Source organism: Ranitomeya variabilis, chromosome 6 (assembly GCF_051348905.1).
Source record: "Ranitomeya variabilis isolate aRanVar5 chromosome 6, aRanVar5.hap1, whole genome shotgun sequence".
In the NCBI taxonomy this organism is placed as follows: domain Eukaryota; kingdom Metazoa; phylum Chordata; class Amphibia; order Anura; family Dendrobatidae; genus Ranitomeya; species Ranitomeya variabilis.
Window position 1 is genome coordinate 16,772,460 of NC_135237.1, and position 26,872 is coordinate 16,799,331.

Consider the following 26,872-nt stretch of genomic DNA (forward strand, 5'->3'; position numbering starts at 1 on the left):
ATGACGTTGCGCCAAGCTGAACTATCAAAAGAAGAGTTGTGATTGCTGTAACGTAAGAGGTGGTTCTCAGGGCTCCTGTCCATTTGCCACAGATTGCTGACGTAGCCAATAAAATAGGTACTGTATATTGATTGCAACCACTATACTAGATACAGAGGGATACATCGCTGCTCCAGTAAAAATATATGCTTTGCTTTATTTATCTTGGAGGCTTCCTACTACATATCGTCTCTTGTCACATTAAAAGCTGCATTTAGAAAGATTTGAAATACCAGGAAGTAGTAAATTTTGGTAGGTTACTCACTAGAACTAAGTTGAAATGAGTTTCTGTAGAGGTCACATGTGGCTACGAGTCAAGATTGGCTTATGATCTGTACAATATAAACTTCCCTTCTCTGGAGTTACAGCACAGTCTGTAGTGGTTCTGTAGAAATGCTAACTAGTTACGTCTATGTTTATTTCCCATAAAAGTAATGCTGTTCAGTGCAGACTGCACTATATTGAAGTTTTCCTGCTCTGGGGTTGCTGCTGTATCCATGGCGGTTCCCAAGGAACATGGTTTCCTCTGTAGAGAAAAATGAGTTATCATTGACCTAATTCCTCTGTTAACAACATCAGATGCAAATTGATATCTGATGTCCTATCACCAGGTAGAAATGCATTGTGGCAGGTTACATACTAGAGATAAAATTGGTATACCAGAAGCCAAAATTTCACAGAGATTTTAGAAAAGGTAAAATGTAAAAAGAAGCAAAATGTTGCCTTTGTTTAAAGACGCGCTCTCATAATTTTTTTTAACTCCCTAAACCAGTGTAATTGTGTATGTAATGTAGTGTAAGTGTTTTAATATACTCGCTGATCGCTGTCTTCTCCAGTTTCCAACACTGCTCTGGACCTCTTCTCACACACAAGACTGCAATTGCAACTCACTGGATTTCATAGTGGTTTATGCATGACCTAGATGTTGCTTTTACATTGTAACTCTTACGCTATATTACATACACATTTGCACAGGTTTAGAGGATAAAAAATTTTATGAGAGCGCTTCTTTAAGCTAAAGATTAAACAGTGTCAAAATATGGTCCTCAAAACATCCATAAAAGAAATAATTGAGGGAACAAGATTATGCTAGGTTTTAAGGTATTAATCGTAGTACCCTCTTAAATAAGCTGTTAGGTCCTTCATCTGTAGTACTTCCCGCACCTGAAAAAGACAAAATTTTAATGAGGGAGGATCCTCCTGTTTCTGCATTGCTGGATTGGATGCTCTGGCTGCATTTATTAAATGGCGGAAAACTGACTTACAATAGGAAGAAAGTGGAGCAGAGAGAGATCCAAAGAAAAAGAGAGGGCAAAATCAGTGAGTTTGGAAGTTATTTGCCAGACCCTGTTCAATATGCTTGAGAGTATCTGTATTCTCCTCACTTCTCCAGCACAATGGAGAGATAAGTGCTGTAGTGCAGCTGGGTTGGTGGAGTGCGACAGATAGGCAAGGGCAGAAAAATCAACATAAACAGTGTCTTTATTCTCAGAACTCACACATAGGAGTGATGTCCTCCGGATCGCAGCCGGGTGCGTCAGCCGCCTGTAAGTCCCTGGCTCTGTGTTAGCTCCACACAGACCTGGGATTGCACAGAGCCTCCTGCTCTGCAGTTTTCAAACTCCAAACTGACATCCCCAAAGCAAAACTGACAGATTTAAATGGAATTGTGGCCATAGAGTGGTCATAGAGCCATTTCCAAAATCCGGAGTGGAGAGAGGGATTTGCCCCACTATCAAACCTGCAAATCCCTCTAAAAAAAAGCCCTTAATGGGTTTTCCTAAAAATCTGACTGGGTCACTACTTGGACCCAATCCATTCTTTGTTTTATTTTGCCATGTGATTCAACGGCGTTCTGCTGTGATCACAAAGTTCTCCATCGGGTTTAATAGGACTCCGCCCATATCCTGGGGGACATATATTGACCCTTGCATATGATCCCCCTCGCTGCCTCACAGTGCATAAGTGCATGCAGTGTAGCGGGGACTCTGTACCATCTGAAATGCTCTTGACAATGAGGACTTGTGCAGAAAGGAAAAACTAAATCTGGGTTTTTCTTCAGAGGTTAAAGTTTTGAGGTCTCTTTCCCAAGGTGAAATATAATTTGGGAAGAATAAGTTTGCAAGAGATATAAGAGACATGTACATAAATGAGAAAGAGAATGGTGAGTAGAGAGAATCACTTTAAGGCTATGTGCACACGTAGGAAGGGTCCTCTGTGGGTTCTCCCGCAGCGGATTTGATAAATCTGCAGGTCAAAACCGCTGCGGTTAGCCCTGCAGATTTATCGCGGTTTGTCTTGGGGTTTCCGCTGCGGGTTTACTCCTGCACTTGTTTTACTATTGATGCTGCATATGCAGCATCAATAGTAATGTTAAAAATAATAAAAAAATGGTTTATACTCACCCTCTGACGTCCTGATCTCCTCGGCGCTGCACGCGGCGGTCCGGTTCCAAAGATGCTCTGCGAGAAGGACCTTCGTGACGTCACGGTCATGTAACCGCGACGTCATCGCAGGCCCTGCTCGCATAGCAACCCTGCAACCGGACGGCCGCGTGCAGCGCTGAGAGGTGAGTATATCATTATTTTTATTCTTTTTATTCTTTTTTTTTAACACAAATATGGTTCCCAGGGCCTGGAGGAGAGTCTCTTCTCCTCCACCCCGGGTACCATCCTCACATGATCCGCTTACTTCCCGCATGGTGGGCATAGCCCCATGTGGGAAGTAAGCGGATCAATGCTTACCTATGTGTGCAGAATCGCCGCAATTCTGCACAAAGAAGTGACATGCGCGGTTTTTCCCGCAGCATGTGCACAGCGAATTGCGGTTTCCATAGGTTTACATGTAACTGTAAACGCAATGGAAACTGCTGCGGACCCACAGCGTCAAAATCGCTGCGGTTCCGCGGTAAAAACCGCAAAGTGTGCACATAGCCTAAAGAGTGCACAGTTCCTACCAATTGAAGATGACAGGAAACGTGAAAGGGAATCCTGATGTCTCCAGACTCCGAGTGGACAAGGGTCTATGGTAAATCTGGAGAAAGAGTAGAGACCGGCTATTTTTCTAAAGAACGTGAAGAGCTCTACAATTATGGACCATACACCACATAAAAATGAGCCTCCCCCAAGCCAGAGGGGAAGGAGAGATTATCCTCAAAAGGGAAAAAACTGAGAAGGTGAATAAGAAAACTCCATCTGTGAGAATAGTGTGAGCAACGTCAAGTGGGATCCATTGTGGTATGTGTGCATGATAGTGATAGAGTTTGGATCCATAGGAGGCTTATTGCTCAATAGTGTCAACACCAATCTATAATCCTTGATGGGCGGCTCTATAGTATGATAGTAAATCTGGGAGACCAACTCCTCCTAGGGATTTGGGACGTGTAACGATTGAAAGGATGATACACAAAAAGAGGAATCCTACAGACAGATGTTTTTGGAGGTATCACTTGTGCAAAATACTGATGAACAACCACTTACACATCCATGACAGTTGTTGTGATTTTGCTTTTTGCTCCCTCTAGTGGTCATTAGTGATTTGACTCTGGAGCGTCTGTCTTTTCCTATATCCTCACCTGGGCCGTTAGTTCAGGGGCGTTGCTATATAAGCTCCCTGGACCTTCAGTTCAATGCCTGGCATCGTTGATATCAGAGCTCATCTGTTGTGCTCTTGTCCTCTGATCCTGGTTCCTGTTTTTTCAAGCTAAGTCTGCTTCCTTGCTTTTTGCTTTTGTTTTGTTTGGTATTTTTGTCCAGCTTGTTCCTATCTGTATCCTGACCTTTGCTGGAAGCTCTAGGGGGCTGGTGTTCTCCCCCGGACCGTTAGACGGTTCGGGGGTTCTTGAATCTCCAGCGTGGATTTTTATAGGGTTTTTGTTGACCAGATAAGTTATCTTGCTATATTCTGCTATTAGTAAGCTGGCCTCTCTTTGCTGAACCTGGTTCATTTCTGTGTTTGTCATTTCCTCTGAGACCCTGTCCACTGGGGTCATAACAGTTTGCCAGGCCAGTATTAAATGTTTAATGCATTGCAGAAGTGGGATTATAAGAAAGAAAATTTTGAGGTTTTTTTTTTCCCTCTCTCATTTTTTTTTTTCTTTTCCCCTTTACCTCAGAGTGGCTTAAGCTTGCTGCAGACATGAATGTCCAGACCTTGATTACAAGTGTGGACCAGCTTGCCGCTCGTGTGCAGGGTATACAAGATTATGTTACCAGAAATCCTAGGTCTGAACCCAAGATTCCGATTCCTGAACTGTTTTCAGGAGACCGATTTAAGTTTAGGAATTTCAGGAATAATTGTAAATTATTTTTGTCCCTGAAACCTTGTTCGTCTGGAGACTCTGCTCAACAAGTAAAAATTGTTATTTCATTCTTACGGGGTGACCCTCAGGATTGGGCTTTTTCGTTGGCGCCAGGAGATCTGGCATTGGCTGATATTGATGCGTTTTTTCTGGCGCTCGGTTTACTTTATGAGGAACCCAATCTTGAGATTCAGGCAGAGAAAGCCTTGCTGGCTATGTCTCAGGGCCAGGACGAGGCTGAGGTGTATTGCCAAAAATTTCGGAAATGGTCCGTGCTGACACATTGGAACGAGTGTGCACTGGCCGCTAATTTTAGAAATGGCCTTTCTGAGGCCATTAAGAATGTTATGGTGGGTTTTCCCATTCCCACAGGTCTGAATGATACCATGTCCCTGGCTATTCAAATTGACCGGCGGTTGCGGGAGCGCAAAACCGCAAATTCCCTCATGTTGTTGTCTGAACAGACACCTGATGTGATGCAATGTGATAGAAAAACCGCTAATTCCCTCATGGTGTTGTCTGAACAGACACCTGATTTGATGCAATGTGATAGAATCCTGACTAGAAATGAGAGGAAAATTCATAGACGCCGGAATGGCTTGTGCTACTACTGTGGTGATTCTACACATGTTATCTCAGCATGCTCTAAACGTATAGCTAAGGTTGTTAGTCCTGTCACCGTTGGTAATTTGCATCCTAAGTTTATTCTGTCTGTAACTTTGATTTGCTCACTGTCATCTTATCCTGTCATGGCGTTTGTAGATTCAGGTGCTGCCCTGAGTCTTATGGATCTCTCATTTGCTAAGCGCTGTGGTTTTATTCTTGAACCATTAGAAAATCCTATCCCTCTTAGGGGTATTGATGCTACGCCATTGGCAGAAAATAAGCCGCAGTATTGGACACAGGTTACCATGTGCATGACTCCTGAACACCGCGAGGTGATACGTTTTCTCGTTCTACATAAAATGCATGATTTGGTTGTTTTGGGGCGGCCATGGTTACAGACCCATAATCCAGTCCTTGACTGGAAGGCTATGTCAGTGTCTAGTTGGGGCTGTCGTGGTATTCATGAGGATTCCCTGCCTGTGTCTATTGCTTCTTCTACGCCTTCGGAAGTTCCGGAGTACTTGTCTGATTATCAGGATGTCTTCAGTGAGTCTAAGTCCAGTGCACTGCCTCCTCATAGGGAATGTGACTGTGCAATAGATTTGATTCCAGGCAGTAAATTTCCTAAGGGAAGACTGTTTAATCTGTCGATACCTGAACATACCGCTATGCGTTCATATATCAAGGAGTCTCTGGAGAAAGGACACATCCGTCCGTCTTCTTCCCCTCTTGGTGCGGGATTCTTTTTTGTGGCTAAAAAGGACGGATCTTTGAGGCCTTGTATTGACTATCGGCTTTTAAATAAGATCACTGTCAAATTTCAGTATCCTTTGCCGCTGTTGTCTGACTTGTTTGCCCGGATTAAAGGTGCCAAGTGGTTTACCAAGATAGACCTTCGTGGTGCGTACAACCTTGTGCGCATTAAGCAAGGGGATGAATGGAAAACCGCATTCAATACGCCCGAAGGTCATTTTGAGTACTTGGTGATGCCTTTTGGGCTCTCTAATGCCCCTTCAGTTTTTCAGTCCTTTATGCATGACATTTTCCGGAACTATCTGGATAAATTTCTGATCGTTTATCTGGATGATATTCTGTTTTTTTCTGATAATTGGGACTCGCATGTGGAGCAGGTCAGGATGGTCTTTAAAATTTTGCGTGAAAATTCTTTGTTTGTCAAGGGCTCAAAGTGTCTTTTTGGTGTACAGAAGGTTCCCTTTTTGGGGTTCATTTTTTCCCCTTCTGCTGTGGAGATGGACCCAGTCAAGGTCCGAGCTATTCTTGATTGGACTCAGCCCTCGTCAGTTAAGAGTCTTCAGAAGTTCTTGGGCTTCGCTAACTTCTACCGTCGTTTTATCGCTAACTTTTCTAGCATTGTGAAACCTTTGACCGATATGACCAAGAAGGGCTCCGATGTGGTTAATTGGGCTCCTGCTGCCGTGGAGGCTTTCCAGGAGTTGAAACGTCGGTTTACTTCGGCGCCTGTTTTGTGCCAGCCTGATGTCTCGCTTCCCTTTCAAGTTGAGGTGGATGCTTCAGAGATTGGAGCAGGGGCCGTTTTGTCGCAGAGAGGCCCTGGTTGCTCTGTTATGAGACCTTGCGCCTTTTTCTCTAGGAAGTTTTCGCCTGCGGAGCGAAATTATGATGTGGGCAATCGGGAGTTGTTGGCCATGAAATGGGCATTTGAGGAGTGGCGTCATTGGCTCGAGGGTGCTAAGCATCGTCTGGTGGTCTTGACTGATCACAAAAATCTGATGTATCTCGAGTCTGCTAAACGCCTGAATCCTAGACAGGCCCGCTGGTCATTGTTTTTCTCCCGTTTTGACTTTGTTGTCTCGTATTTACCAGGTTCAAAGAATGTGAAGGCCGATGCTCTTTCCAGGAGCTTTGTGCCTGATGCTCCTGGAGTCGCTGAACCTGTTGGTATTCTTAAGGATGGTATTATCTTGTCAGCTATTTCTCCAGATCTGCGACGTGTGTTGCAGAGATTTCAGGCTGATAGGCCTGATTCTTGTCCACCTGACAGACTGTTTGTGCCTGATAAGTGGACCAGCAGAGTCATTTCCGAGGTTCATTCCTCGGTGTTGGCAGGTCACCCAGGAATTTTTGGCACCAGAGATCTGGTGGCCAGATCCTTTTGGTGGCCTTCCTTATCTAGGGATGTGCGGTCATTTGTACAGTCCTGTGGGACTTGTGCTCGAGCTAAGCCTTGCTGTTCTCGTGCCAGCGGGTTGCTCTTGCCCTTGCCTGTCCCTAAGAGACCTTGGACACATATTTCCATGGATTTCATTTCTGATCTTCCGGTGTCTCAGGGCATGTCTGTTATCTGGGTGATATGTGATCGCTTCTCCAAGATGGTCCATTTGGTTCCTTTGCCTAAACTGCCTTCCTCTTCCGATCTGGTTCCTGTGTTTTTCCAGAACGTGGTTCGTTTGCACGGCATCCCTGAGAATATTGTGTCAGACAGAGGATCCCAGTTCGTTTCCAGATTCTGGCGATCCTTTTGTAGTAGGATGGGCATTGACTTGTCGTTTTCGTCTGCTTTCCATCCTCAGACTAATGGACAGACGGAGCAAACTAATCAGACTTTGGAGGCTTATTTGAGGTGTTTTGTCTCTGCTGATCAGGACGATTGGGTGACCTTCTTGCCGTTAGCTGAGTTTGCCCTTAATAATCGGGCTAGTTCCGCCACCTTGGTTTCGCCGTTTTTCTGCAACTCTGGTTTCCACCCTCGTTTTTCTTCGGGTCATGTGGAACCTTCTGACTGCCCTGGGGTGGATTCTGTGGTGGATAGGTTGCAGCGGATCTGGAATCTTGTGGTGGACAACTTGAAGTTGTCACAGGAGAGGGCTCAGCGCTTTGCCAACCGCCGCCGCGGTGTGGGTCCCCGACTACGTGTTGGGGATTTGGTGTGGCTTTCTTCCCGCTTTGTTCCTATGAAGGTTTCCTCTCCCAAATTTAAACCTCGTTTTATTGGTCCTTACAAGATATTGGAAATTCTTAATCCTGTATCCTTTCGCCTGGATCTTCCTGTGTCGTTTGCTATCCACAACGTGTTTCATAGGTCCTTGTTGCGGCGGTACGTTGTGCCTGTGGTTCCTTCTGCTGAGCCTCCTGCTCCGGTGTTGGTTGAGGGCGAGTTGGAGTACGTGGTGGAGAAGATCTTGGATTCTCGTCTCTCCAGGCGGAGGCTTCAGTACCTGGTCAAGTGGAAGGGCTATGGTCAGGAAGATAATTCCTGGGTGGTCGCCTCTGATGTTCATGCGGCCGATTTAGTTTGTGCCTTTCACGCCGCTCATCCTGATCGCCCTGGTGGTCGTGGTGAGGGTTCGGTGACCCCTCACTAAGGGGGGGTACTGTTGTGATTTTGCTTTTTGCTCCCTCTAGTGGTCATTAGTGATTTGACTCTGGAGCGTCTGTCTTTTCCTATATCCTCACCTGGGCCGTTAGTTCAGGGGCGTTGCTATATAAGCTCCCTGGACCTTCAGTTCAATGCCTGGCATCGTTGATATCAGAGCTAATCTGTTGTGCTCTTGTCCTCTGATCCTGGTTCCTGTTTTTTCAAGCTAAGTCTGCTTCCTTGCTTTTTGCTTTTGTTTTGTTTGGTATTTTTGTCCAGCTTGTTCCTATCTGTATCCTGACCTTTGCTGGAAGCTCTAGGGGGCTGGTGTTCTCCCCCCGGACCGTTAGACGGTTCGGGGGTTCTTGAATCTCCAGCGTGGATTTTTATAGGGTTTTTGTTGACCAGATAAGTTATCTTGCTATATTCTGCTATTAGTAAGCTGGCCTCTCTTTGCTGAACCTGGTTCATTTCTGTGTTTGTCATTTCCTCTGAGACCCTGTCCACTGGGGTCATAACAGACAGTATAAAGTGCCAGGCACTTAGCTACATGTAGTGCACTTTGCTGGCTAATAGCCTATTGGTCGGACCCATATGATTAGATTAGACCGACTGTGCTACACTTATGTAAGTGCACCTCACATTGACAGTGGAAGCCACAGATGGCTTATGATCAGCACAATAAAGGTTTTCCTGCTCTGTGGTTAATGCAGAGTCCATGGAGGTTCTCAATAATTACTATCTACGTCATATCCAATCACTAAGCAGTTACAATTTTTCTCTGTACTTACGGTCATGTACAGCAGGTCCCTTCAAAAATAAAGCTGCACTATATAGCTGAAACTTTCATGTAGTGAGGTTTCTGCCGTGTCCATGGCGGTCCCACCACAAAATTGTTTAATACTTGTTAAAACTAATTTTCATGGACTAAAATCCTGTGTTAAGAAAATAATGTGCAAAAATATGCCTTCATTTTGAAAGATTCTGATTTCCTATGACAAAGAAAAAGCACTTTGTGGGAAGGTACATAATACAGCTAAGTTACCAAGATTTTTTGTGACATGTAAGTAAATCCTAAAAACATGAGTGTCAAAGGTTCTGGATGTGACTGGGAGTGAGCTGAGACTATGAGCTGTGTGACAGAGATTGTGCAGGAGCAAGGATTATGAGAGTGATACATTGTGCTTATGATTAGATTGTAAACTTCTGGGGCAAAGATTATGTTAGTGATATGTTGTGTGAGATTAAATTGTGAGTTCCTGGGGTCATGGATGATGGGAGGAGTGTTGCATTTTGTGAGATAGCAACATTAGATTGTGAGCTCTGGGGGGATTGAGACGATGGGTTAGATACACTGCATGACATAGTAAGATTAGGAGATTAGGATGGAGATTAATCCTTCCTGCTGGGCATTACAGTAATTTCTTACTGAAATCAGTTCTGTCTGACTCCCTTCATATTTGGCGTCTTAAGTCATTTTTATGCTGCAGGTCAGTTCATCTCTGTGTCTGGCATGTGAGGATCAATAGCTTCTCAGTATCTCAGCCTGCTCCCTACTATAGCCTGGGTGCATCTCCCCAAAATATCACACACCCCTCTGATGACAATAAATTTATAAGGAATCATCATCAGTATGTTACAATTTCTATAATCCCATAATCCATCTTCTGCAGGACCTCATATCCTGCATTTTCTGATTCTGTGATGTTCTCTAAATATACAAATCCTCTGGATGCAGCACTGGATAAAGAGCATTCTCTAACTCTGGCAACGGAGGGAAAGAACTGAGTATATAGGACCATGCTCTGATTTAATCACTATTTATCAACCCAATAGTGGCACAGTTTGTAGAGGGTATTTTGTTATATCTGGAAGGATCTATGAACTATGGCACCGTATATGGGGATTTGCACTGTACGGGCATGGTCACTATCAGGAGCAGTGTACGGTACATGAGCATGCTATCTTTCCGGGGCACTGTACATGGGTATGCTCTTTAGCTGGGCCACTGTATGGTACATTGGCATGCTGTTTACGTGTGCTACATATGGCCAAGCTCTAGAAGGGGCACTGTAAGGGTAAACGCTCGCTGTAAATTGGTAAGCTCACTAGCTGGGGCACTTTATGTAAGCATGCTCTCTATCTGGGCACTGTATATGGGTATGTCATCCAATAATAAGTGTAAGACAGCACTCACCACATCTGGTAAAATCCTATATTCCATCAATGTAGCAAACAAATCGGTAGGCAGGGAGTGAGAGGGAGACTGTGAGGGCCGACGGACGTTTCGCGCTGACAAGGTGCTTCTACGGATTCCGCTCACTCCATACCTACCACTTTGTTTGCTCCATTGATACAACCCACTGAATATGGGCATGCTCTCGAGCTCGGGCACTGAATATGGGCATAGTCTCTAGCTCGGGCACTGAATATGGGCATGGTCTCTAGCTCGGGCACTTAATAAGGGCATGCTCTCTAGCTGGGGCACTGAATATGGGCATTCTCTCTAGCTGAAGCACTGAATATGGGTATGCTCTCAAGCTGGGGCACTGAATATGGACATGCTCTGTAGCTGGGGCACTGAATATGGGCATGCTCTCTAGCTCGGGCACTGAATATGGGCATGCTCTCTAGCTCGGGCACTGAATATGGGCATGGTCTCTAGCTCGGGCACTTAATAAGGGCATGCTCTCTAGCCGGGGCACTGAATATGGGCATGCTCTCTAGCTGGAGCACTGAATATGGGCATGCTCTCTAGTTGGAGCACTGAATATGGGTATGCTCTCTAGATGGAGCACTGAATATGCACATGCTCTCTAGCTCGGGCACTGAATATGAGCATGCTCTCTAGCTGAGGCACTGAATATGAGCATGCTCTCTGTTATGATCCTAGTGGCAAGGATCGCAAATTTGACTAGCTAAGTAACTAAACTGACGACCAGCTCTGGGAAGTGGTATCTGGATTGACCGCAACCTGATCCTATCCGCAAACAACTATAGGCAGCCGTGGAACGTTACCTGAAAATCCTAGACGTCTCTTCACGGCCTGAGAAACTACCTATTCCTAGAGGGAAAGTAAAGTCCTTACTTGCCTCAGAGAAATGACCCCAAAGATATAGAAAAGCCCCCCACAAATATTAACGGTGAGTTAAGGGGAAAGCACAAACGCAGAGATGAAATAGATTTAGCAAATGAGGCCCGCTAACACTAGATAGCAGAAAATAGGAAAGGAGCTGTGCGGTCAATATAAAACCCTAAGCAAAATATCCACGCAGAGATTGCTCGAGCCCCCACACCAACTAACGGTGCGGGGGAAGCAACTCCGTACCCCAGAGCTTACCAGCAAAAAGAAATCACATATTAGCAAGCTGGACTAAACTCATCATACACTGAAATCATATTAGAGACACAAGATATATCCACAGGATCAAACACTATTAAGTTTAAACTCCAAATATTATAGCACAACCAAGGAAACTAAATATAAACAGAAACCCAAGGAGTATATTCCAAAATATTTATTAAATAAAATACAGAGCAGAGTAATTACTAACCAAGCAGGACTGAAGGATAATGACAGGTAAACCGCATGAAAATTTCAAATACCCCGTATTGTGAAATGAATAACACAACACTATGCTAGCAAAAAAATAGCATTGTACCAATAATATAATAGAAGTGCAATACATATAATACTAGGATATGGTTCTACTGCACTGAAACGAGCCATCAGGCTCCCTTATTGAAAAACCCACCATAGTATCTATGAAGATACAATGCAAACCAAAATTGTTTGCAAAAGTGCAAAGTGTGCCAGGTAGGGGAAAATCAAAGATTAAAGTGCATACTACCAATTAAAGCAGGGATATTAAAATGCTGCATGGGGGAAAAGGATTACCTATATGCGGTATTCAGCCTGAAGTCCAAAGCCTGCCGCCTCAACGCGCGTTTCGCCGATCTTCGTCAGGAAAGACGAAGCCTGATGGCTCGTTTCAGTGCAGTAGAACCATATCCTAGTATTATATGTATTGCACTTCTATTATATTATTGGTACAATGCTATTTTTTTGCTAGCATAGTGTTGTGTTATTCATTTCACAATACGGGGTATTTGAAATTTTCATGCGGTTTACCTGTCATTATCCTTCAGTCCTGCTTGGTTAGTAATTACTCTGCTCTGTATTTTATTTAATAAATATTTTGGAATATACTCCTTGGGTTTCTGTTTATATTTAGTTTCCTTGGTTGTACTGAAATCATATTGCAGACTGATGAGTAAAAAATAATCAAACAGAAACTTAGCTTCTCCAGAAGAGTCCGAAAACGAAGATAATCAGGGGAGATCAGAATAGCACTGAATACATCGACAGCCGGCAACAAGTGGAGGTGAAGCAGAGCTAAGTAGGAAACTCCCTAGTGCATAACGAGGCAGCTGATTCAGCCACAGATCCGCAGGATAACAAACAAAGCCACCAGGGGGAGCCCAAAAACAAAACTCACACAATACCACGTGTGACCACAAGAGGGAGCCCGAAAACAGAGTTCACAACAGTACCCCCCCCCCCCCCTTGAGGAGGGGTCACCGAACCCTCATCAAAAACCCCCAGGGCGATCAGGGTGAGCCACATGGAAGGCACGAACCAAATCAGCCGCATGAACATCAGAGGCGACAACCCAGGAATTATCCTCCTGACCATTCATCACCCTGCTTAATACGCACAAGGTTATACGCACCACGAAGATCTATCTTGGTGAACCAACTAGACCCCCTAATGCGAGCAAACAGATCAGATAACAATGGCAAAGGATACTGAAATTTGACCGTGATTTTATTTAGAAGGCGATAATCAATACAAGGTCTCAGGGAACCATCCTTCTTAGCCACAAAAAAGAATCCCGCACCCAGAGGGGAGGAGGAGGGGCGAATATGCCCTTTCTCCAAAGACTCCTTTATATAACTCCGCATAGCAGCATGCTCCGGCACTGACAAATTGAAAAGTCGTCCCTTAGGAAACTTACTACCAGGAATCAAATTTATAGCACAATCACAGTCCCTATGAGGAGGTAGAGAACTGAGTTTGGGCTCATCAAATACATCCTGATAGTCCGACAAAAACGCAGGGACCTCAGAAGGAGTGGATGAAGCAATTGACACCACAGGAGCGTCACCATGAATTCCCTGACAACCCCAACTTGACACAGACATTGCTTTCCAATCCAGGACTGGATTATGAGTCTGCAACCATGGCAGACCCAACACGACAACATCATGCAAATTATGCAGAACGAGAAAGCGAATCACCTCCTGATGAACAGGAGTCATGCACATGGTCACTTGCATCCAGTACTGAGGTTTATTCATAGCCAATGGTGTAGCATCAATACCCCTTAGTGGAATAGGGAATTTTAAAGGCTCCAAAACAAAACCACAGCGCCGGGCAAATGACAAATCCATCAGGCTCAGGGCAGCACCTGAATCTACAAAAGCCATAACCGGGTAAGATGACAAGGAACAAATCAGGGTAACAGACAAAATGAACTTAGGCTGTAAAGTACCGATGGTGACAGATTTATCAATCTTTTTTGTGCGCTTAGAGCATGCTGAGATAACATGAGCTGAGTCACCACATTAAAAGCACAACCCATTTTGCCGTTTATAATTTTGCCGTTCACTTCTGGTCAGAATTCTATCACATTGCATAGACTCAGGTGTCTGTTCAGAAGACACCGCCAAATGGTGCGCAGGTTTGCGCTCCCGCAAACGCCGATCAATCTGAATGGCCAGAGTCATTGACTCATTCAGACCTGCAGGCGTAGGGAACCCCACCATGACATTCTTAATGGCTTCAGAAAGACCCTTTCTGAAATTTGCAGCCAGGGCACACTCATTCCATTGAGTAAGCACCGACCATTTCCGAAATTTCTGGCAATACACCTCTGCTTCATCTTGCCCCTGAGAGAGGGCCAACAAAGCTTTTTCAGCCTGGTTCTCAAGATTAGGTTCCTCATAGAGCAATCCAAGGGCCAGAAAAAACGCATCCACACTGAGCAATGCAGGATCCCCTGGTGCCAATGCGAAGGCCCAATCTTGAGGGTCGCCGCGCAAGAAAGAAATAATAATCTTAACTTGCTGAACGGAATCACCAGAGGAACGAGGTTTCAAAGAAAGAAACAATTTATAATTAATTGTTCTTAAAATTCAGGAACCTAGATCTATCTCCAGAAAACAACTCCGGAATAGGTATTCTAGGCTCTGACATAGGACTGTGCACAACAAAATCCTGAATACTTTGTACCCTTGCAGCAAGATGATCTACACTGGAGGCTAAACTCTGGATATCCATGTCAGCAGCTGAACTCAGAGCCACACCAAGATTAAGAGGAGGAGAGAAGCTAGCCACACAGCAGCTAGACACACGGCAGCAAAAAAAAATAAAAAATCCTCAAGGCTTCTCTTCTCCTGCTTCTGCCATGCAATTAACACTTTATAGGCCGGCTGTACTGTTATGATCCTAGTGGCAAGGATCACAAATTTGACTAGCTAAGTAACTAAACCGACGACCAGCTCTGGGGAAGTGGTATCTGGATGGACCGCAACCTGATCCTATCCGCAAACAACTATAGGCAGCCGTGGAACGTTACCTGAAAATCCTAGACGTCTCTTCACGGCCTGAGAAACTACCTATTCCTAGAGGGAAAGTAAAGTCCTTACTTGCCTCAGAGAAATGACCCCAAAGATATAGAAAAGCCCCCCACAAATATTAACGGTGAGTTAAGGGGAAAGCACAAACGCAGAGATGAATAGATTTAGCAAATGAGGCCCGCTAACACTAGATAGCAGAAAATAGGAAGGGAGCTGTGCGGTCAATAGAAAACCCTAAGCAAAATATCCACGCAGAGATTGCTCGAGCCCCCGCACCAACTAACGGTGCGGGGGAAGCAACTCCGTACCCCAGAGCTTACCAGCAAAAAGAAATCACATATTAGCAAGCTGGACTAAACTCATCATACACTGAAATCATATTGCAGACTGATGAGCAAAAAATAATCAAACAGAAACTTAGCTTCTCCAGAAGAGACCGAAAACGAAGATAATCAGGGGAGATCAGAATAGCACTGAATACATAGACAGCCGGCAACAAGTGGAGGTGAAGCAGAGCTAAGTAGGAAACTCCCTAGTGCATAACGAGGCAGCTGATTCAGCCACAGATCCACAGGATAACAAACAAAGCCACCAGGGGGAGCCCAAAAACAAAACTCACACAATACCATGTGTGACCACAAGAGGGAGCCCGAAAACAGAGTTCACAACAGCTCTCTAGCTGGGGCACTGAATATGAGAATGCTCTCTAGCTCGGGCAATCAATATGGGCATGCTCTCTAGTTTAGTCACTGAGTATGGGCATGCTCTCTAGCTCGGGCACTCAATATGGGCATGCTCTCTAGTTTGGGCACTGAGTATAGGCATGCTCTCTAGCTCAGGAACTCAATATGGACATGCTTTCTAGCTGGGGCACTGAATGTGGGCATGCTCTCTAGCTCGGGCACTCAATATGGACATGCTCTCTAGCTGGGGCACTGAATATGGGCATGCTCTCTAGCTCGGGCACTCAATATGGACATGCTCTCTAGCTGGGGCACTCAATATGGGCATGCTCTCTAGCTGGGGCACTGAATATGGGCATGCTCTCTAGCTGGGGCACTGAGTATGGGCATGCTCTCTAGCTGGGGCGCACTTTATTGATGCAAATACTGAACAGTAATGATAATGTCAGGGTGGGACATAATGAGGAATGTTTTGATTGATAATGTGCTTTGCCTGTCTATGATGTCAGGACTCCTTGTCTCACCCCTACGGCTGTAAAGACATGCTGGGAATTATAGTTTTTCAACAGCTACAGATAATAGACAGATGTCACCATGCGCAGTAATTGACATTGTAATGTAAGTCCGCAAGGACAGGGTCCTCTCCCCTCTGTACCAGTGTGTCACTGTGTTTACTGTAAACGATATCTATAACCCTGTATGTAACCCCTTCTCATGTACAGCACCATGGAATTATTGGTGCTATATAAATGAATAATAATAATAATAATAATAATTGTGGAGCACATGCAGCGTATGACCAGGCTGCTTCTATGTAATTATGTCTCGTCTCCCTGCTATGTCCGGTGATGCAATTGCTGATGTGGCAGATTAATGAGGAAACAGCCTGAAATGCCAAATCTGAACAGTGTGTGACTCCCAACCTGAGAGGCAACGATGAGCGACTAATATAAGTGGTGGGATGGGGGGAAACTAAGGTCTGGTTGCAAAATTGCATTTTCCAAATACAAAACGAGAGAATTTGGAGCAAAGAGGAGGATGAGTCCCTGCTCAGGACCACGCGTCCTCTGTAACTAGGGATGTTCATGGTATGACTGGGCAGGGGTGCAGCAGGGGTGCAGGACTGTGCCCCCATTTTACATTGCACCGTATGATAGTTGTGTGAATATAATAACATGAGACCTGAATCATACAACAGCGCGGACAGATAAGTGTCGCTGACCAGGCCTATATATTGTTATATATATCTCATTCATTCCACAGGGAGGCACTTAACTCTGACAACACAAAAATTATAAGTTGCACATGGACAAAAATTGTCTCCCGTCTGTTCCGGACATGAATGCAATTCCTGGAATACCTGAGACGTTAATATGTCACTAAACCTGTCGTACATGTTCACAGGACGCCGCCTGCATCACTCGCCTCTTCCGGTTATGTATCTATGGACGACACACAGAGGATTGTCACTTAAAGGGTTATTTCCATTCACATTATTCTTTTTATTATTTTTCACAGATCACAGTAACTGCAGACTTAGTGATAATAGAGAGTAAGCCCACCATAAAGTTTCTTTCTTGTTTGCGTCTTCTTTCATCTCCATCTGCCCCTGGGTGCATCCAGGTTCCCATAGCAGACTAGTCATGTTCTTACCTCCTAAAACTTCATTTCCTAGCAGCAGCCTGCTTCCCCTCAGTGCTGCGTTCCCCTCCCTCCTCTCCTGAGTGCTCCTGACCAGCCCCACCTCTCTGAATTACCATTTACCTTACTCTTCTGAGCACTGTCTTCTTCTACACAGGACATTACGTAGTTGATTTCATCCTCTGCCATCTACATGAGATGTCAGTGTGGGTAGTTTTATTTACATCATTATCTGGTTCCAGCAGAGATCAACTCCACACCTGAGGTGGAGAGTTAGCCATGATTGTTGCCGGCTGCTGACAAATCAGTGATGTGCAACTATAAATTCTGCTCTATTGATGCAGAACATAATCCTCTGTCATATACATCAATAGAGCAACATTTCCAGTGCCTGTATATAGCCCCACCCTACAGTATATTCTCTCACAACCCCTCTATACGTAACCCCATCCTGCAGTAAATCTTACGTCTCTACCCTCTGAATATCCATTTCCTGCCATGTATTGCTCCTTTATCTGCTTTCTGTAGTTTATCTCTCCTTCTAGCCCCCTGTATATAATCCCAGCCTGCAGTATAACTTTATTTTCAACTTCCCCTATACAGAGCTCGATCCATCAGTGCATCACTCCACAGTGCATCGCTCTACAGTACATCGCTCCAGCAGTACATCGCTTCAGCAGTACATCGCTCCACAGTACATCGCTCCAGCAGTACATCGCTCCACAGTACATAGCTCCAGAAGTACATCGCTCCACAATACATCGTTCCACAGTACATCGCTCCACAGTACAACGCTCCACAGTACATCCCTCCAGCAGTACATCGCTCCACAGTACACCGCTCCACAGTACATCGCTCCACAGTACAACGCTCCACAGTACATCCCTCCAGCAGTACATCGCTCCACAGTACACCGCTCCACAGTACATCGCTCCAGCAGTACATCGCTCCACAGTACATAGCTCCACATCACATCGCTCCAGAAGTACATCGCTCCAGAAGTACATCGCTCCACAATACATCGTTCCACAGTACATCGCTCCACAGTACATCGCTCCAGCAGTACATCGCTCCACAGCACACCGCTCCACAGTACATCGCTCCACAGTACATCGCTCCAGCAGTACATCGTTCCACAGTACATCCCTCCAGCAGTACATCGCTCCACAGTACATCGCTCCAGCAGTACATCGCTCCACAGTACATCGCTCCAGCAGTACATCGTTCCACAGTACATCCCTCCAGCAGTACATCGCTCCAGCAGTACATCGCTCCACAGTACATCCCCCCACAGTACATCCCTCCAGCAGTACATCGCTCCACAGTACATCGCTCCACAGTACATCGCTCCAGCAGTACATCGTTCCACAGTACATCCCTCCAGCAGTACATCGCTCCAGCAGTACATCGCTCCACAGTACATCGCTCCAGCAGTACATCGTTCCACAGTACATCCCTCCAGCAGTACATCGCTCCAGCAGTACATCGCTCCACAGTACATCCCCCCACAGTACATCCCTCCAGCAGTACATCCCTCCAGCAGTACATCCCTCCAGCAGTACATCGCTCCACAGTACATCCCCCCACAGTACATCCCTCCAGCAGTACATCGCTCCACAGTACATCGCTCCACAGTACATCGCTCCAGCAGTACATCCCTCCAGCAGTACATCGCTCCACAGTACATCGCTCCAGCAGTACATCGTTCCACAGTACATCCCCCCACAGTACATCCCTCCAGCAGTACATCGCTCCACAGTACATCGCTCCACAGTACATCCCTCCAGCAGTACATCGCTCCACAGTACATCGCTCCAGCAGTACATCGCTCCACAGTACATCGCTCCACAGTACATCGCTCCAGCAGTACATCATTCCACAGTACATCCCTCCAGCAGTACATCGCTCCACAGTACATCGCTCCAGCAGTACATCGCTCCACAGTACATCGCTCCAAGAGTACATCACTCCACAGTACATCCCTCCAGCAGTACATCGCTCCAGAGTACATCGCTCCACAGTACATCCAGCAGTACATCGCTCCACAGTACATCCAGCAGTACATCGCTCCACAGTACATCCCTCCAGCAGTACATCGCTCCACAGTACATCGCTCCACAGTACATCGCTCCACAGTACATCGCTCCACAGTACATCGCTCCACAGTACATCGCTCCACAGTACATCGCTCCAAGAGTACACCGCTCCACAGTACATCGCTCCAGCAGTACATCGTTCCACAGTACATCCCTCCAGCAGTACATCGCTCCACAGTACATCGCTCCACAGTACATCGCTCCAGCAGTACATCGCTCCAGCAGTACATCGCTCCTAGAGTACATCGCTCCACAGTACATCCCTCCAGCAGTATATCGCTCCAGAGTACATCGCTCCACAGTACATCCCTCCACAGTACATCTCTCCAGCAGTACATCACTCCACAGTACATCGCTCAAGCAGTACATCGCTCCAGCAGTACATCACTCCAGCAGCACATCACTCCACAGTACATGGCTCCACAGTACATTGCATCACAGTACATTGCTCCAGCAGTACATCGTTCCATACTACATCGCTCCACAGTACATTGCTCCAGAGTACATTGCTCCAGAGTACATCGCTCCACAGTACATCCCTCCAGCAGTACATCGCTCCAGCAGTACATCGCTCCACAGTACATTACTCCACAGTACATCACTCCACAGTACATTGCTCTAGCAGTACATCACTCCACAGTACATCGCTCCACAGTACATCGCTCCACAGTACATTGCTCCACAGTACATTGCTCCAGCAGTTCATCACTCCAGCAAACCGCTGCCTCCTACTATGAGCTCTCTGCATTCTAGCGAAGGAGAACCCTTCTGCGACATCATCCCTCACAGTAGAAGCTCCATTCTGTACAGCATCCAGATGCACAGCAGTGCAGGCAGGATAATAGATGAGAGAGTCTGCACTGCGCATGATCGACTCGGGCCCCTAGAGATACATGAAGGTTCAAGTAGCAAGTGGAGGCCAAGCAGAGCTTGTAGGGTGATACGCAGAGGGGCTAAAATTCTGCCAGGGTATGTAAACTTTTGAGCACAACTGTACATCCTGTATTATACCCCAGAGCTGCACTCACTATTCTGAAGGTGCAATCACTGTGTATATACATAACATTATTGATCCTGAGTTATATCCTGTATTATACTCCAGAGCTTCACTCACTATTCTGCTGGTGCAGTCACTGTGTACATACATTACATTACTGATCCTGAGTTACATCCTGTATTATACTCCAGAGCTGCACTCACTATTCTGCTGGTGCAGTCACTGTATACATACATTATATTACTGATCCTGAGTTATATCCTGTATTATACTCCAGAGCTTCACTCACTATTCTGCTGGTGCAGTCACTGTGTACGTACATTACATTACTGATCCTGAGTTACATCCTGTATTATACTCCAGAGCTGCACTCACTATTCTGCTGGTGCAGTCACTGTGTACGTACATTACATTACTGATCCTGAGTTATATCCTGTATTATACTCCAGAGCTGCACTCACTATTCTGCTGGTGCAGTCACTGTGTACATACATTACATTACTGATCCTGAGTTACATCCTGTATTATACTCCAGAGCTGCACTCACTATTCTGCTGGTGCAGTCACTGTGTACATACATTACATTACTGATCCTGAGTTACATCCTGTATTATACCCCAGAGCTGCACCCACTATTCTGCTGGTGCAGTCACTGTGTACATACATGACATTACTGATCCTGAGTTACATCCTGTATTATACCCCAGAGCTGCACCCACTATTCTGCTGGTGCAGTCACTGTGTACATACATGACATTACTGATCCTGAGTTACATCCTGTATTATACCCCAGAGCTGCACTCACTATTCTGCTGGTGCAGTCACTGTGTACATACATTACTGATCCTGAGTTACATCCTGTATTATACTCCAGAGCTGCACTCACTATTCTGCTGGTGCAGTCACTGTGTACATACATTACATTACTGAGTTACATCCTGTATTATACTCTAGAGTGCAGCTCTGGATGTTTGACTTCTGCCTGGTGTGGTGATGTAATTCTGATGCAGCTGGTATAAGACATATGATTTACAAAGCAGCTCCATTATTAACCCTTGCTGACAGGATTCAGTCACTTCTGTTTTGTAGACTTTGATTCTTGTCATTCACATTCTCTGACAATCTTTGTTCTACATCTGATCCAATATAAAGAGTGTAAATTATTAGGATTTTCATTAGTGGGTGATGCTGTCACAGGCACAGTGGGAGCGGCGAGGTTATAATAGGGAACATAAGAAGAAACTGAGAACGCTCAGCTCCGCTAATTACAGAGTACACGCCGGTAAGATTACACATAGCTGGCAGATAGGGTTACTCTGTGTCCTGGGGCGCAGCACAATCATAGTAACAATGCACATGTATCAATATACCACACCCCACTAGTATATGATTACATATGTACAGCCGGTATAACCCGGGCATCTCCTGTATATCATTATGTATGTACAGCTGGTATAACCTGGGCATCTCCTGTATATAATTATATATGTATAGCCGGTATAACCTGGGCATCTCCTGTATATAATTATATATGTATAGCCGGTATAACCTGGGCATCTCCTGTATATAATTATGTATGTACAGCTGGTATAACCTGGGCATCTCCTGTAGATAATTATATATGTACAGCTGGTATAACCTGGGCATCTCCTGTGTATAATTATATATGCACAGCTGGTATAACCTGGGTATCTCCTGTATATAATTATATATGTACAGTTGGTATAACCTGGGTATCTCCTGTAGATAATTATATATGTACAGCTGGTAAAACCTAGGTATCTCCTGTAGATAATTATATATGTACAGCTGGTATAACCTGGGCTTCTGCTGTATTTAATTTTATGTACAGCTGCTATAACTTGGGTATCCTCTCTATATAATTATATATGTACAGCTGGTATAACCTGGGTATCCGGAAGTCGTAACTCAGCGTAAGTCTGCGAGAGCCAGAACAAGACCAATACGAGGCTCTCATAGACTTGCATTGAGAGCTTGTGACTGCTACTTCTGACTTCCTGGACCAGCGCTGGGCAGAGCTGAAGATAGCGGTTGGTTAGTATAAGACTGGGCTCAGGGAACTTGGATTAGAAGCACCTCTTCAGGGCTGAAATAAAAAAAGCACTGGAGTGCTGTTTTAACCATTTGTAGTGATCTCCCCCAAGTGGTGGCTGTATAAATCTGTATGTAGTGAGCTCCCCCTAGTGGTGGCTGTATAAATCTGTATGCGGTGAGCTCCCCCTAGTGGTGGCTGTATAAATCTGTATGTAGTGAGCTCCCCTTAGTGGTGCCTGTATACATCTATGTAATGAGCTCCCCCTAGTGGTGGCTGTATAAATCTGTATGTAGTGAGCTCCCCCTAGTGGTGGCTGTATACATCTGTATGTAGTGAGCTCCCACTAGTGGTGCCTGTATAAATCTGTATGTAATGAGCTCTCCCTAGTGGTGGCTGTATAAATCTGTATGTAGTGAGCTCCCCCTAGTGGTGGCTGTATAAATCTGTATGTCGTGAGCTCCTCCTAGTGGTGATTGTATAAATTTGTATATAGTGAGCTTCCCCTAGTGGTGACTGCATAAATCTGAATGTAGAGAGCTCCCCCCTAGTGGTGGCTGTATAAATCTATGTAGTGATCTCCCCCTAGTGGTGGCTGTATAAATCTGTATGTAGTGAGCTCCCCCAAGAGGTGCTTGTATAAATCTGTATGTAGTGAGCTCCTCCTAGTGGTGCCTGTATACATCTGTATGTAGTGAGCTCCCGCTAGTGGTGGCTGTATAAATCTGTATGTAGTGAGCTCCCACTAGTGGTGGCTGTATAAATCTGTATGTAGTGAGCTCCCCCTAGTGGTGGCTGTATAAAAGCTCCCCCTAGTGGTGGCTGTGTAAATCTGAATGTAGAGAGCTCCCACTAGTGGTGGCTGTATAAATCTGTATGTAGTGAGCTCCCGCTAGTGGTGGCTGTATAAATCTGTATGTAGTGAGCTCCCACTAGTGGTGGCTGTATAAATCTGTATGTAGTGAGCTCCTCCTAGTGGTGCCTGTATACATCTGTATGTAGTGAGCTCCCGCTAGTGGTGGCTGTATAAATCTGTATGTAGTGAGCTCCCCCTAGTGGTGGCTGTATAAAAGCTCCCCCTAGTGGTGGCTGTATAAATCTGAATGTAGAGAGCTCCCGCTTGTGGTTACTGAAAATAGTGAGAATTTACATCATATAATAAAAGTTAAATGCAGCAGATAATATGCTAATTCAATGCTGGCAGAATTGTTGCTACACATTAATCTTGATACTCAGTACGTTGTCTATACGGGCTTTTATACGGACCTGCAGTCTGCCATAGAGCAGATAAGGGATCTAGCAGGTTGGATCTGAGCTTTTTTTCCTCTGGAGATAAGCAGAACCAAATGTATCTGGCGCCCCTTATCGTCTCCACTCTTGAATTTTCAGGAAATGAGTGGTGACAGCTTCCAGTTAACAGATGTCGATGTCTTTAATTCGCAGTCACATCACCACAGTTCTTCTTGAAGTTGCCACTATCATTGCTGGACCTAGCAATGACTAACAATGCTGACATGCTCTGTGCTGCATTCGTCTGCATCTATGATGGTGATCAGACCCTGCTAGTGCTGGCCAGAAAATGAGAATAATAATTTCCGTTCTCCCATACATGAGGATCCAGCAGTGATCTCACAGCTGCGGTGGCCGCCTCCGATCCCTAAGACATTGATAAGAAACAGCAGCTGAGAATGGAAGGCGTCCAACAGAGAGAGAAACAGATCCGTCTGTATGCTGGCCAACAATGAGGCTACTACAATACGCTGGCCGACAATGGGGCTACTACAATACGCTGGCCGACAATGGGGCTACTACAATACGCTGGCCGACAATGAGGCTACTACAATACACTGGCCAACAATGGGGCTACTACAATACGCTGACCGACAATGAGGCTACCACAATACACTGGCCGACAATGAGGCTACTACAATACGCTGGCTGACAATGAGGTTATTACAATACACTGGCTGACAATGAGGCTACTATAATACGCTGGCCGACAATGAGGCTACTACAATACACTGGCCGACAGTGAGGCTACTACAATATGCTGGCCGACAATGAGGCTACTGCAATAAGCTGGCCGACAATGAGGCTACTACAATACACTGGCCGACAATGAGGCTACTACAATACGCTGGCCGACAATGAAGCTACTGCAATACGCTGGCCGACAATGAGGCTACTACAATACGCTGGCCGACAATGAGGCTACTACAATACGCTGGCCAACAATGAGGCTACTACTAAGCACTGGCTGACAATGAGGCTACTACAATACGCTGGCCGACAATGAGGCTACTACTAAGCGCTGGCTGACAATGAGGCTACTACAATACGCTGGCCGACAATGAGGCTACTACAATACGCTGGCCAACAATGAGGCTACTACAATACGCTGGCCGACAATGAGGCTACTACTAAGCGCTGGCTGACAATGAGGTTACTACAATACGCTGGCCGACAATGAGGCTACTACAATACGCTGGCCGACAATGAGGCTACTACTAAGCGCTGGCTGACAATGAGGTTACTACAATACGCTGGCCGACAATGAGGCTACTACAATACGCTGGCCGACAATGAGGCTACTACAATATGCTGGCCGACAATGAGGCTACTACTAAGCGCTGGCTGACAATGAGGTTACTACAATACGCTGGCCAACAATGAGGCTACTACAATACGCTAGCCGACAATGAGGCTACTATTAAGCGCTGGCTGACAATGAGGCTACTACAATACGCTGGCCGACAATGAGGCTACTACAATACGCTGGCCGACAATGAGTCTACTACGAAGCGCTGGCTGACAATGAGGTTACTACAATACGCTGGCTGACAATGAGGCTACTACAATACGCTGGTCGACAATGGGGCTACTACAATACGCTGACCGACAATGAGGCTACTACAATACGCTGGCCGACAATGAGGCTACTACAATACGCTGGCCGACAATGAGGCTACTACGAAGAGCTGGCTGACAATGAGGTTACTACAATACGCTGGCTGACAATGAGGCTACTACAATACGCTGGTCAAAAATGGGGCTACTACAATACGCTGACCGACAATGAGGCTACTACAATACGCTGGACGACAATGAGGCTACTACAATACGTAGGCCGACAATGAGGCTACTACAATACGCTGGCCGACAATGAAGCTACTGCAATACGCTGGCCGACAATGAGGCTACCACAATACGCTGGCCGACAATGGGGCTACTACAATACGCTGGCCGACAATGAGGCTACTACAATACACTGGCCGACGATGGGGCTACTACAATACGCTGACCGACAATGAGGCTACCACAATACACTGGCTGACAATGAGGCTACTACAATACGCTGGCCGACAATGAGGCTACTACAATACGCTGGCCGACAATGAGGCTACTAAAATACGCTGGCCGACAATGAGGCTACTACAATACGCTGGCTGACAATGAGGTTATTACAATACACTGGCTGACAATGAGGCTACTATAATACGCTGGCCGACAATGGGGCTACTACAATACGCTGGCCGACAATGGGGCTACTACAATACGCTGACCGACAATGAGGCTACCACAATACGCTGGCCGACAATGATTCTACTACAATACGCTGACCGACAATGAGGCTACTACAATACGCTGGCCGACAATGAGACTACTACAATACGCTGGCCGACAATGAGGCTACTACAATACGCTGACCGACAATGAGGCTACTACAATACGCTGGCCGACAATGAGGCTACTACAATACGCTGGCCGACAATGAGGCTACTACTAAGCGCTGGCTGACAATGAGGCTACTACAATACGCTGGCCGACAATGAGGCTACTACAATACGCTGGCCGACAATGAGGCTACTACAATACGCTGGCCGACAATGAGGCTACTACAATACGCTGGCCGACAATGAGGCTACTACAATACGCTGGCCGACAATGAGGCTACTACTAAGCGCTGGCTGACAATGAGGCTACTACAATACGCTGACCGACAATGAGGCTACTACAATACGCTGGCCGACAATGAGGCTACTACAATACGCTGGCCGACAATGAGGCTACTACAATACGCTGGCCAACAATGAGGCTACTACAATACGCTGGCCGACAATGAGGCTACTACAATACGCTGGCCGACAATGAGGCTACTACTAAGCGCTGGCTGACAATGAGGTTACTACAATACGCTGGCCGACAATGAGGCTACTACAATACGCTGGCCGACAATGATTCTACTACAATACGCTGACCGACAATGAGGCTACTACAATACGCTGGCCGACAATGAGACTACTACAATACGCTGGCCGACAATGAGGCTACTACAATACGCTGACCGACAATGAGGCTACTACAATACGCTGGCCGACAATGAGGCTACTACAATACGTTGACTGACAATTAGGCTACCACAATACGCTGTCCGATAATGCGGTTACTACAACACGCTGGCCGACAATGAGGCTACT

The 26,872-nt window shown here is 45.8% G+C and overlaps 1 long non-coding RNA gene across 2 annotated transcripts in view; it reads right to left on the reverse strand.

Annotated features, from left to right (window-relative positions):
- Window positions 1–248: 248 nt before the first annotated feature.
- Window positions 249–26,872, reverse strand: part of LOC143781371 (uncharacterized) — a 73,824-nt gene continuing 47,200 nt past the window's right edge. Inside the window, exons 2-5 of one of the 2 annotated variants that reach the window (XR_013216678.1) lie at window positions 16,968–17,049; window positions 9,074–9,217; window positions 1,157–1,203; window positions 249–565 (exon numbers count right to left, since the gene is read on the reverse strand). This is a non-coding gene — a long non-coding RNA (uncharacterized LOC143781371). Of the gene's footprint in view, window positions 566–1,156; window positions 1,204–9,073; window positions 9,275–16,967; window positions 17,050–26,872 lie in introns of both variants that reach the window. The other variant, XR_013216677.1, reaches the window with a different exon arrangement.